At 41.0% G+C, this 13,119-nt stretch overlaps 2 non-coding genes across 2 annotated transcripts; both read right to left on the bottom strand.

Moving 5' to 3' along the window:
• Positions 1-1,815: 1,815 nt before the first annotated feature.
• On the bottom strand, positions 1,816-1,935 carry LOC138141016 (5S ribosomal RNA). Its single transcript, XR_011162918.1, has one exon. It is a non-coding gene; the product is annotated as a 5S ribosomal RNA (ribosomal RNA).
• Positions 1,936-12,100: 10,165 nt separating this feature from the next.
• Positions 12,101-12,220, bottom strand: LOC138141017 (5S ribosomal RNA). The gene has a single exon (XR_011162919.1). It is a non-coding gene; the product is annotated as a 5S ribosomal RNA (ribosomal RNA).
• Positions 12,221-13,119: the final 899 nt, after the last annotated feature.

A 13,119-nucleotide genomic window follows, 5' to 3' on the forward strand; every position in this document is an offset into this window, starting at 1 on the left:
GAAAGTTGTTTAGAAAATGACAATTACAAATTATATTTTGATCGCACAGTTTTAACTGACATTCACATTCAGCATAACAGACCAGACATTATTATTTTAAATAAACAACAAAAGCAAGCATATCTTTTAGATATAGCTGTTCCAAATTCACACAATATAACACAGACATATAATACAAAAAATTAATAAATATATTATTATAATTTCAGCAACAGGAATAGTACCGCAATCTCTTTTTAAAAATTTAAAAATTTTGGACTTAGAGAACACATAAAACACAAAAAAAGTCAAAATGTGGAGGCGAGACGCCGGTAATTATGTTGATAAGCACTGCACTACTGCCGCCGGGTGGAGGTGGGATACGAAAAGAAGATGCTCTCACTGCTCTCACTCACAATAAGTTCGGAAAAACCGAATTTTATTATCGTATTTAATTGACGTCACAGTTACTTTGGCGAAACAGGAGCTCGCTTTTCGAAGGCATGATGAAAAAGACAGACGAATCAATTTGATATATAAAACCTAACAGGAACGGCTGGTCCATGAGGTCATTTGGGTAATGACCCCCTAAAAAATAAAGGTTTTACCCAACACCAGCCGCGACTGCAATGTACACAAGACTATGACTGCTACATATTATGTTATTTCAACCAAATCAGAAGTACAATAATTTTGAAAAGTAAGTGCAATGTATACTTCTAAATCTATCTAAATTTATTAATATGTAATTTTTTTCAAAACTATCGATCTTTCTTTGAAACATTTTCAATTCACAATTCACTGTTGGAAGCGCTGTACTTTTTAGTATAAATACGTATACGAAAAATTAAAATAATAGTTGAATTAACACATCGTTAAATGTTACGAGGAACATAGTTTTTTGGATTACACAGCAAAATCTTGGAATTTCAGTCCGATATTACTCCATTGAGTCTTTGGACTCACAAATAAATACCTCGAAAAGCCGACAAACATCTGTCTAGAACTTTTCTAGTAACCAGAGGGTATCGTAAACGACCCGTGTTTAGACCTCTTTCGTGAAAGTGACCGACCGCCGGCGCCGCTCGATTTCGTCATAAATCTCAGCCGTACCCCCCACGATAATTGACAAGTCTGTCATACAGCCCTACCATTTAAAACCTTTATTCTCTTCGTTTTAAAAATAGTTTCGCATGGTTTTTCTCTCTTCTCGTTTTACAATGGTCCAGTGACTAATAAATGAGTGTTGTGTTATGAGTTTGTTCGAGCTCAAAAAAACGTGGTTCGAAATTGTTTAACGTTTAACGAATGGTAAGTTATTCTAGTTTTTATGTTGGTCTTAACGTGTTAGGGGCCAAGAATACAACATTGTCTGTCCATTATAACATAGAACTGATATGTTGAATTCAGATCTCTAATTATTTAAAAACCAAAAAAATAAAGCAGCAGTCAAAGTGGCATGTACGCGTAACCTAATATATATTTTTTTTACATTAAAAGATCGCCGTCTTCCTCGTCGCACTTACGACATTTGCATATGTTATCTTTGTTAAACTCACGGAAGGAATATAATGAACCGGTCACCCGTCCAAGTGCTGACCGCTGCCCGCGTGGCTTACCTTCGGTGATCGAACGACAACCTTTACCGTTTGACGAGTTTTTATTCTGCAATTGTTTACAATTAATCGACAAAAAAAATTGTTTTCTTAATTATCTAGTACTTAAAGCTATGAATCTACATTATACGGGTCTGTGCATGTTTCCGAATACCTGCACGAAAAACAAAATCGGTTCGGTGGTTGCTATGGATTTCAAAAAAAAACAAAAAGTGTTGGGGGGCAACGGCACGCGGTGTTCCCAAGCGGTCACCCATCCAAGTACTGACCGCGCCCGACGTTGCTTAACTTCGGTGATCGGACGAGAACCGGTGCTTTTCAACGTGGTATGGCCGTTGCCGTGGTGTTTAGGTGTGATCGTTGGTGTAAAATATATTGCTTTTAACATTCCGATGCACGAATATGAACATCAAAACGCGATGCGTTTCGTTTCCGTATGCACTTACCCTCTGACGACCGACGTCGGACCGAACTAACGGGAAATCCCACAACAACCACCACGTCACGCTCTAACGACAAGAGAGACTACTAGACGGACTGGCGATCTCCCGCGTCGCACATTTTTCGACCCGCCGGCGGCGGTGGAAAATCCAGAATTTCACCCCACCTACCGCGCTGCTTGCTCCGACGACGACGAGATTCCCACATTTGGATCGACCGAAATATGTAAGTAATATCAGGAAGTTCCGATTTTCGAGAGGAGACCTGTGTTTCTATTTACCTATCTATAATAATTATCGTTATAATCATCATATCATTATTATTATTATTAACATTATTATTTATTACCATTATTATTATTATTATTATTATTTATCGTCCCTCGGATTCGGCGATCTTCGAAAATCCAAGTTGGACCGTTAGACATTCGAACGCGGTGTGCGTGGCTGACGAGTTGTTATTTTTGGCGTTTTTTCTTCGATCTTCACCCCGACTTCGGACGACGCAGGTCGGACACGAAATTACGAAGAGAGAAAGACGGAAGAAAGGAAGAAAACCTGAAGATCCGTCGAAGAAAATATCGGAAAACTCGTAGGTGCGGCATCGGTCGGACGATGAAGACCGTCTCCTTTCGGATGATCCTCTCGACGGACTTTCGGCCGTCCCGAAGGGTCCGGACGGCAACGGGACCCGTCGTCGACTCGTCCCGTTTCAACTTCCGCCGAAAACGATCGACCTGAACGTCGGAGAGGCGGTTCGCGGCATCCTGTTGTCGGAATTGCCTCGGTTCGAACACCAGGTCCTTTCTGTGCTTCGACCGTTTCGGAAGCGTTTGGCGACGCGAAGATGTCGTAAAATCGAGAAGGTGGCGCGGTATTCCGGGAAGAGATGGACCAATATTTCGGCGAACGAAATATGGATTCCCGGAATCGACGCGTCTACCCCGCACACGCCGACGTAAACCGTCGGTCCGAATCGAAACCGTGACGACCCGATTTAGGGCTGGTGGTTGGAGGGGCGTGTACCTGATTCGAAACCCACCGACGTTCCGAGACGAACTTCGCTATCTCCAGGGAAACTTCGGAAACCGAGTTCGGCCAGCTTGATCACACGGTGGCGATGGTGATCGAGGAAAGAGGACGATGCCATCACGCGGGCAACGATTCCGAGGCCTGCAATTTCTTCGACGGCGGACGCGGTGCGCGTTCAGTCTTCCGTCCGCAGTGGCGACTATTTTATAAAGACTTAGAAAATTTTTTTGTTCAATTCTCGTTCACGAGGTGCTCGAAGTGTACGTGTGTGAGCAAGTGTTTTTTCAATAATTATTATTAACTTTTAACGTTTTAACGTGAAAGATGGCCGACGTCGAAAATCAAACAGCATCATCGGTCACCACCGGTTCCGCTGCCACCCCTCAATCCCACGCGAAGAAAGAGAAAAAAGCGAAAAATCCCAGGGCGAAACCGTCCCATCCTCCGACATCCGAGATGGTAAACAACGCCATCAAGGGACTCAAGGAACGCGGAGGATCGTCTCTTCAGGCCATCAAGAAGTTCGTCGCCGCAAATTACAAAGTCGACGCCGAAAAGGTCGCCCCTTTCATCAAGAAATATCTGAAAGGCGCCGTGGCGTCGGGATCTCTGGTTCAGACGAAAGGTAAGGGCGCGTCGGGTTCGTTCAAGCTCGCCTCGTCCACCTCCGGTGGTGCCAAAGTCGCCTCCGCCTCCGACAAGAGGAAACCCGCTTCGTCCGCCGCATCCAAGACGAAAAAATCATCCGCCAAACGTACCGCCGTCGCGACGACTTCCGACAAGGCTTCCTCGAAGACAGCCAAAAAACAAGCCTCCCCCAAAGCGAAGAAGACTGCTGCCGAAAAGAAGAGCGCCGTCGCTGCCTCCGCCGCCGCAGCGAAAGCCAAGAAATCGGCCGCCTCCTCGGCAGAAAAGAAAACTAGAGCCGCCCCGAAACCCCGATCGCCTTCCAAAGCGAAGAAATCTAACAAGGCTGGTCCGACTAAAAAACCCAAAGCACCCAAACCCAAGACAGCCAAAGCCATTCCTGTCAAGGTGAAAAAGGCCGCTTCGCCGAAGAGGAAAAAGTGAGAAACGTGGATGGATACTCGACTCATGTTCGTTCGGCTGTGCCTCGTTCCGACGTCATCATCGTACTACCGGCAACGGGGCACGCACAAATGGCCCTTTTCAGGGCCACACGATAATCTACGACGAAAAAAAGAAATAAAACTATCCTTACGGCGAAACCAAATAAAATAGATAGCATCAGCTGGCAGGTAGGTGATGACAGGATGCAATAAAATTTTACGAACGACCGCAACCCAACCCGAATCGAGAGGACCGACCGATTATTGACATTTTTATTTTATTCATTTCCGGTTGAAGGGCGATATATTTTTTTTTTTGCCTGTAAAGTTTGAGGTTCTGAAAAGAACCGATTTTTTTGTTATAAAATTCGTGTTTCGTGTTGTTCTTCCGAAACACGATGTGGAAAAATTTAAGCGCGTTCACCCCGAATACGTCTGGCAAGTTGGATGTCCTTTGGCATGATGGTTACACGTTTGGCGTGGATGGCGCACAAATTCGTGTCCTCGAACAGACCGACCAAGTAAGCTTCGCTCGCTTCCTGGAGGGCCATCACGGCGGAGCTTTGGAAGCGCAAATCGGTTTTGAAATCCTGAGCGATCTCCCTCACCAAACGTTGAAAGGGAAGCTTGCGGATGAGCAACTCGGTACTTTTCTGGTAACGACGGATCTCACGCAGAGCCACGGTACCAGGTCTGTAACGGTGGGGCTTCTTGACGCCGCCAGTGGCGGGAGCGCTTTTCCTGGCCGCTTTGGTAGCCAGTTGTTTCCTGGGGGCTTTTCCTCCGGTGGACTTGCGTGCGGTCTGCTTGGTCCTGGCCATTTCGAATGAAACGAATGAAAAACAAAACTGACAATTATTAAAATCGACTCTGACGATCGTTAGACGTGCACGCGTCGAAAGGTAAACGGGTACTAAAAATTCCGCCATATTAAATTGTACTTTTATACGTGAACAAAGTCAACGGCTGACTTCGTCGATTGGTCGATGGTGAACCGTTGAATCTATATAAGGCTCCGTTAGTTGAAATTTTGCGGTAGTTGACTTCCTAGGGACGAGGTGTGCAGGTATTTTGTGTCAGTTGAAATAATCTGAAAAGATGACCGGTCGCGGTAAAGGAGGCAAAGGATTGGGAAAAGGAGGAGCGAAGCGTCATCGCAAAGTCCTGCGTGACAACATCCAGGGCATCACGAAACCCGCTATCAGAAGATTGGCTCGTCGTGGCGGCGTGAAACGTATTTCCGGTTTGATCTACGAAGAAACTCGCGGAGTCCTGAAAGTGTTCTTGGAAAATGTCATCCGAGATGCCGTCACCTACACGGAACACGCCAAACGTAAAACCGTGACAGCGATGGACGTCGTCTACGCTTTGAAACGTCAAGGACGCACCCTCTACGGTTTCGGAGGTTAATTTCCTGGCGCTCTTCACCGTTCGAGAAAACCAGAATAAAATACGAAATACAAAATCGGTTCTTTTCAGAACCACAAAATAAAAATAAGAGGAAAAAAAAGAAACATGATGTTCTTTCGAGAAACAACGGACAATTATTACTAACTGACTACCTGATAAATGTACCAAGATCGTAAACACCCCTTGCTTTCCTTTTGGCATTGCAGTCGTAAATGATAATAATACAAAAAGAAAAGATGCATCGGTCATTTTACGAAAAAAAAAAGCTATAGTGGCCCTGAGAAGGGCCGATATTTTGAGTTTTCGCCACGGAGATGGATCGATCGTTCGTTTAAGGTTTCTTCTCGGTTTTTTTGGGTAAAAGTACGGCCTGAATGTTGGGTAAGACACCGCCTTGGGCGATCGTAACTCCGGACAGGAGTTTGTTCAATTCCTCGTCGTTTCTGATGGCCAGCTGCAGATGACGCGGTATAATACGTGTCTTCTTGTTGTCACGGGCAGCGTTTCCTGCCAATTCTAGAACTTCGGCGGCTAAGTACTCCATGACGGCGGCCAAATAGACGGGAGCTCCTGCACCGACGCGTTCCGCGTAATTTCCTTTTCTGAGAAGACGATGTATCCTACCCACCGGAAACTGGAGACCGGCACGGCTCGAACGGGATTTCGCTTTTCCCTTCACTTTACCTCCTTTACCGCGACCTGACATTTTAAGTTCGTTCGTTAGACACCACGAGAAGTAATAAAACTGACGGACGGGACTCGTCGATTGTAAAAGCTGGTAGCTGTGCTTCGAATTTATAGCCTCCGTGATAGGAGAATAGGACGTGACGATTGGTGGGAGCCCGTTTTCAGGTGGGGTTCTGGTGAACACACTACCTATCAGAAAGGTGGTGGTGCAAAGTTAACGCACGCACACGAGTCAGAGCAGTTCGCGAGTTTGTTGAATCGAATTGAATTGAAAAATGCCGCCGAAGACAAGTGGTAAGGCAGCCAAGAAGGCCGGGAAAGCTCAGAAGAACATTTCCAAGAGCGACAAAAAAAAGAAGCGCAGGAGGAAGGAGAGCTATGCCATCTACATCTACAAGGTGTTGAAACAAGTCCATCCCGACACCGGTATCTCTAGTAAGGCTATGAGCATAATGAACAGTTTCGTGAACGACATCTTCGAACGTATCGCCGCTGAAGCTTCCCGTCTGGCACACTACAACAAACGTTCGACGATCACCAGCAGAGAAATTCAAACTGCCGTGCGTCTGTTGTTGCCCGGTGAGTTGGCCAAGCACGCCGTCTCCGAAGGTACCAAAGCCGTCACCAAGTACACCAGTTCGAAATAGATGTTTTTCGTTTTCGACACATTTATAAACGGTTCTTTTCAGAACCACAAAAACTCTCGAACAAAAAAGAAAAAGACGTGAAACAGCGATTTTTAATTAACTTTTATTATGTCATTATTATTATTATTAGGTTTCATGCATTATCGGTATTTTGCACCCATGCCTATCCAACTTGTAGTTATGTGGTTATTGTATTCGAAATAATTTAGTTGATTGAGGTTATGTTATGAATAAATTTCTATTTTGCCAGAATACAACTCTTCGGAAGAAGAAATCAAATAAACAATCGTACATCTGCTGAACAACCTAGTTGATGGTTGATGGATTTGCATTACCCAGCATATAGCCTAAATGTTCATCTTTAGTGAAATTAAAATTACTTAGCTTTTTTAAGAAAGAAAAAATTAGAACGAATTCTCATCGAAAAAACCGCGATTCCTACAAATGATACAGATGGTTTTGTAGTCGCGTATGTTATTGAATACAATGAGCCGACATTTTTCCGACTCTTTGTTTCATCGAAAACGTTGTTGACATTAGCAAGGAACGTTAAGGATTCCCTGAAACAGACAATTTCACTGTTTTGGAATAGCAGTATGTGCAAATGAGAGGACAGAAGACTTTGAAAAAAGGAGTGAACAAAACTGTACTTTAGTACAGAATGTTATGTTTATTTTAATTTCAATTGTTCCTGTTTTAATGAGATTTTTTATGTTCCTAAATCATTTTCTATTTTTTTTTTCATTAGAGAAGAGTTATTGTCGAGTTATTATCTCTACCTAGCATAAAAATTAAAATACTTTGCAACATTACGTTATTATACATTGCATATCTGACATAAAATACTTGCAAAAATTACTTAGCTAATTAATATTACGCATGACAACTCACATTATTTACTTTGCAAAACATTATAGAATACATAACAGATAATTGTGACCCTGTGTATTGTTCATTGGAATTAAAATAAAAAAAACGTGATTTCGTCAATCGCCGTTATTTGCGACTTCAGGCAACTGTCGCTAAGAGCTATTTTTGTTTCTCCGTTCAATTTCCCGATAAAATCGTCGACTTAGTTATTAACTAAGTTCTTCAGTTAGGTGGTATCAACAATACCACAATAGCCATGTTGCCGGAGTTTTTTGATAAAAGACTTGCTAGTTGGAATACAGAAAATATTTACCAAACACCTATTCACGATAATAAACCGGGGCACTATTGTGGGTTTTCGGTTGGTTTTATATTATATTAGGTACTCACCCTTCGTAACGTGTCTCCACGAAAAAACGTCACTTTCACACTAACCACCTTTCGTTTTAACTCTCGCGACGATAACTGAAATGTTGACGCGCGCCGGACAGATTCACGGACATACAACCACCCACCCACCCCGCGCCCCGGTTTCCGTCTGGACTGGTTCTGTCGTCCGAGTGAGTGCCAAAAATTAGCGTTCGTCTATTAAATGATTGTCGGATGATGATTATTGACGGACACTTTTATCGCACCCGATCACACTTTAGTTACTACCTACGTTTAGTATCGACGACGCATCGTTTCGATTATTGAAATTCGAATTGAATTTTTTTTTTTTCTAGTTTTCGACGTAGATTCGCGTGACACAAATATTATGAGCCTTTTTGGATCGATTTCGTGTGCATCACGCCATTTCTACGGGCGAACGTGAATGTGTGATGTTGACGTGATGGAAGCAACGTTTAGGCAATCCGCATTACGTATTACTATCAATTATATTTTAAACGAATGAAAACTTCAATTCAGAAGTGTGATAATCCCGATCCATTCAAGTTTTGTTAATTTTAGATTAAAAATGCGTGAGTATTGTACTATTGCTAACGATGCCAAAACATCGCATATTCAATGTAAAAAGAACAAGAGCAACGGGCCATTAAGTTAATTTAAAAATAACTCGTACCGGATAAGTCGAATACGTATCCAGGGAAAATTTATTAATTTTAAAATTGACCGGCGGAAACAGGTTCTCGCCTCCCACCACTTTTGTGTAGCGGCCGCCAAATCAATTTTGTTTTTATATAATTGATTCAAAAAATTGAAATTCACGCATAGTTATCTGTGCCTGAAGTGGGTCATTTTCATTGCATTGTTAGTAAGATCGAAACCATAGAAACCATACAAAACGCATACGACTATTTCTGTTTTTCATTTCACGCACTGTTTTTTATTAGTTACCTAGCAACATGGTCACTGCATTGAAACTTCAGAGTTCCTTCAAAAATTTGAATTTTTAATTTCAATTTTTTGAATCAATGATTTAATATAAAAATAACTATTGTGGAAAACAGCAAAAAATAAAATAATACCACTAATTGGCGGCTGGTCAGGATAGACCTAACGTTCGAAATTTAGAAAAATATTTTTTTTATTTTAATACTGTTACTTTTCTAATGAAGTGCGAAATAAGTTGTGCCCCATAGCTATCTTTTTTATTTTTCACTACGACAATTACAAAGTGTTGATATTCACAACTTTTCGTGAGCACTTCGATAGAAATGAACAAGAACGCAGGAAAATTCCACACCGAATATTAATATTCTGTCTTGGCCCATGTTTACTTTTATCTACCGCAAAACAAAATGTTCGGATTTGTCAGGGGTATTCTGATTTAAAAAAAGAAGAACATTTGACGAATATTTTAAGTCTCAAACGTTTGGAAAATAATGCAACAACAATTCATAGACTACAAAAAAGCCTATGATTCAGTACCACATTCATGGTTAATTAAAATTCTTAAAATTTATAAAATTAATATTAAATTAAATCACCTTCTTTATATGGATGACATAAAACTTAACAATAACTGAAAATCAATCAATATGTCGTGGTCATTACGAAAATTTAGAATATATAACTAAAGAAGGAGAAATCATTAAAAATTTAAATAAAGGAGAATTTTATAAATATTTAGGTATTAATCAATCAAATCAAATTAAATCTATTCTTTTGGTGTTATAAAATGGTCCAAAACTAATTTAAAGAATATAAATATTCAAACTAGAGTTCTCTTTACAAAATTTTGTAAACATCACCCCAAATCTGCTGTTGAAAGATTTAATTTACCACGCGAAAATGGTGGTAGGGGTTTTTCAAATCTAGAAATTCTACAACACAATCAAATTGCTTCACTAAAAAATTATTTTCTCAATAGAGCTCGTGATATGACACTATAGCAAATATAAAACAAAAGTCTTTACATGGGAGATATTTTAAAGAGCTGAGGGTTTTATATTTGCAATACAAGATCTTGCACCGTTTTGGCTCACAGCGAATATAAAAAACGTCATGATATATTCGCAAAAATTATACACATGAATTTAGCAGTTAAATTCAATTTATTAAAGGATACACAACCACATTACATTTATAAACCAGAAAGTTGTTTAGAAAATGACAATTACAAATTATATTTTGATCGCACAGTTTTAACTGACATTCACATTCAGCATAACAGACCAGACATTATTATTTTAAATAAACAACAAAAGCAAGCATATCTTTTAGATATAGCTGTTCCAAATTCACACAATATAACACAGACATATAATACAAAAATTAATAAATATATTATTATAATTTCAGCAACAGGAATAGTACCGCAATCTCTTTTTAAAAATTTAAAAATTTTGGACTTAGAGAACACATAAAACACAAAAAAGTCAAAATGTGGAGGCGAGACGCCGGTAATTATGTTGATAAGCACTGCACTACTGCCGCCGGGTGGAGGTGGGATACGAAAAGAAGATGCTCTCACTGCTCTCACTCACAATAAGTTCGGAAAAACCGAATTTTATTATCGTATTTAATTGACGTCACAGTTACTTTGGCGAAACAGGAGCTCGCTTTTCGAAGGCATGATGAAAAAGACAGACGAATCAATTTGATATATAAAACCTAACAGGAACGGCTGGTCCATGAGGTCATTTGGGTAATGACCCCCTAAAAAATAAAGGTTTTACCCAACACCAGCCGCGACTGCAATGTACACAAGACTATGACTGCTACATATTATGTTATTTCAACCAAATCAGAAGTACAATAATTTTGAAAAGTAAGTGCAATGTATACTTCTAAATCTATCTAAATTTATTAATATGTAATTTTTTTCAAAACTATCGATCTTTCTTTGAAACATTTTCAATTCACAATTCACTGTTGGAAGCGCTGTACTTTTTAGTATAAATACGTATACGAAAAATTAAAATAATAGTTGAATTAACACATCGTTAAATGTTACGAGGAACATAGTTTTTTGGATTACACAGCAAAATCTTGGAATTTCAGTCCGATATTACTCCATTGAGTCTTTGGACTCACAAATAAATACCTCGAAAAGCCGACAAACATCTGTCTAGAACTTTTCTAGTAACCAGAGGGTATCGTAAACGACCCGTGTTTAGACCTCTTTCGTGAAAGTGACCGACCGCCGGCGCCGCTCGATTTCGTCATAAATCTCAGCCGTACCCCCCACGATAATTGACAAGTCTGTCATACAGCCCTACCATTTAAAACCTTTATTCTCTTCGTTTTAAAAATAGTTTCGCATGGTTTTTCTCTCTTCTCGTTTTACAATGGTCCAGTGACTAATAAATGAGTGTTGTGTTATGAGTTTGTTCGAGCTCAAAAAAACGTGGTTCGAAATTGTTTAACGTTTAACGAATGGTAAGTTATTCTAGTTTTTATGTTGGTCTTAACGTGTTAGGGGCCAAGAATACAACATTGTCTGTCCATTATAACATAGAACTGATATGTTGAATTCAGATCTCTAATTATTTAAAAACCAAAAAAATAAAGCAGCAGTCAAAGTGGCATGTACGCGTAACCTAATATATATTTTTTTTACATTAAAAGATCGCCGTCTTCCTCGTCGCACTTACGACATTTGCATATGTTATCTTTGTTAAACTCACGGAAGGAATATAATGAACCGGTCACCCGTCCAAGTGCTGACCGCTGCCCGCGTGGCTTACCTTCGGTGATCGAACGACAACCTTTACCGTTTGACGAGTTTTTATTCTGCAATTGTTTACAATTAATCGACAAAAAAAATTGTTTTCTTAATTATCTAGTACTTAAAGCTATGAATCTACATTATACGGGTCTGTGCATGTTTCCGAATACCTGCACGAAAAACAAATCGGTTCGGTGGTTGCTATGGATTTCAAAAAAAAACAAAAAGTGTTGGGGGGCAACGGCACGCGGTGTTCCCAAGCGGTCACCCATCCAAGTACTGACCGCGCCCGACGTTGCTTAACTTCGGTGATCGGACGAGAACCGGTGCTTTTCAACGTGGTATGGCCGTTGCCGTGGTGTTTAGGTGTGATCGTTGGTGTAAAATATATTGCTTTTAACATTCCGATGCACGAATATGAACATCAAAACGCGATGCGTTTCGTTTCCGTATGCACTTACCCTCTGACGACCGACGTCGGACCGAACTAACGGGAAATCCCACAACAACCACCACGTCACGCTCTAACGACAAGAGAGACTACTAGACGGACTGGCGATCTCCCGCGTCGCACATTTTTCGACCGCCGGCGGCGGTGGAAAATCCAGAATTTCACCCCACCTACCGCGCTGCTTGCTCCGACGACGACGAGATTCCCACATTTGGATCGACCGAAATATGTAAGTAATATCAGGAAGTTCCGATTTTCGAGAGGAGACCTGTGTTTCTATTTACCTATCTATAATAATTATCGTTATAATCATCATATCATTATTATTATTATTAACATTATTATTTATTACCATTATTATTATTATTATTATTATTTATCGTCCCTCGGATTCGGCGATCTTCGAAAATCCAAGTTGGACCGTTAGACATTCGAACGCGGTGTGCGTGGCTGACGAGTTGTTATTTTTGGCGTTTTTTCTTCGATCTTCACCCCGACTTCGGACGACGCAGGTCGGACACGAAATTACGAAGAGAGAAAGACGGAAGAAAGGAAGAAAACCTGAAGATCCGTCGAAGAAAATATCGGAAAACTCGTAGGTGCGGCATCGGTCGGACGATGAAGACCGTCTCCTTTCGGATGATCCTCTCGACGGACTTTCGGCCGTCCCGAAGGGTCCGGACGGCAACGGGACCCGTCGTCGACTCGTCCCGTTTCAACTTCCGCCGAAAACGATCGACCTGAACGTCGGAGAGGCGGTTCGCGGCATCCTGTTGTCGGAATTGCCTCGGTTCGAACACCAG

The sequence above is a fragment of the Tenebrio molitor genome, unplaced genomic scaffold, assembly GCF_963966145.1.
Source record: "Tenebrio molitor unplaced genomic scaffold, icTenMoli1.1 SCAFFOLD_790, whole genome shotgun sequence".
Lineage (NCBI taxonomy): Eukaryota > Metazoa > Arthropoda > Insecta > Coleoptera > Tenebrionidae > Tenebrio > Tenebrio molitor.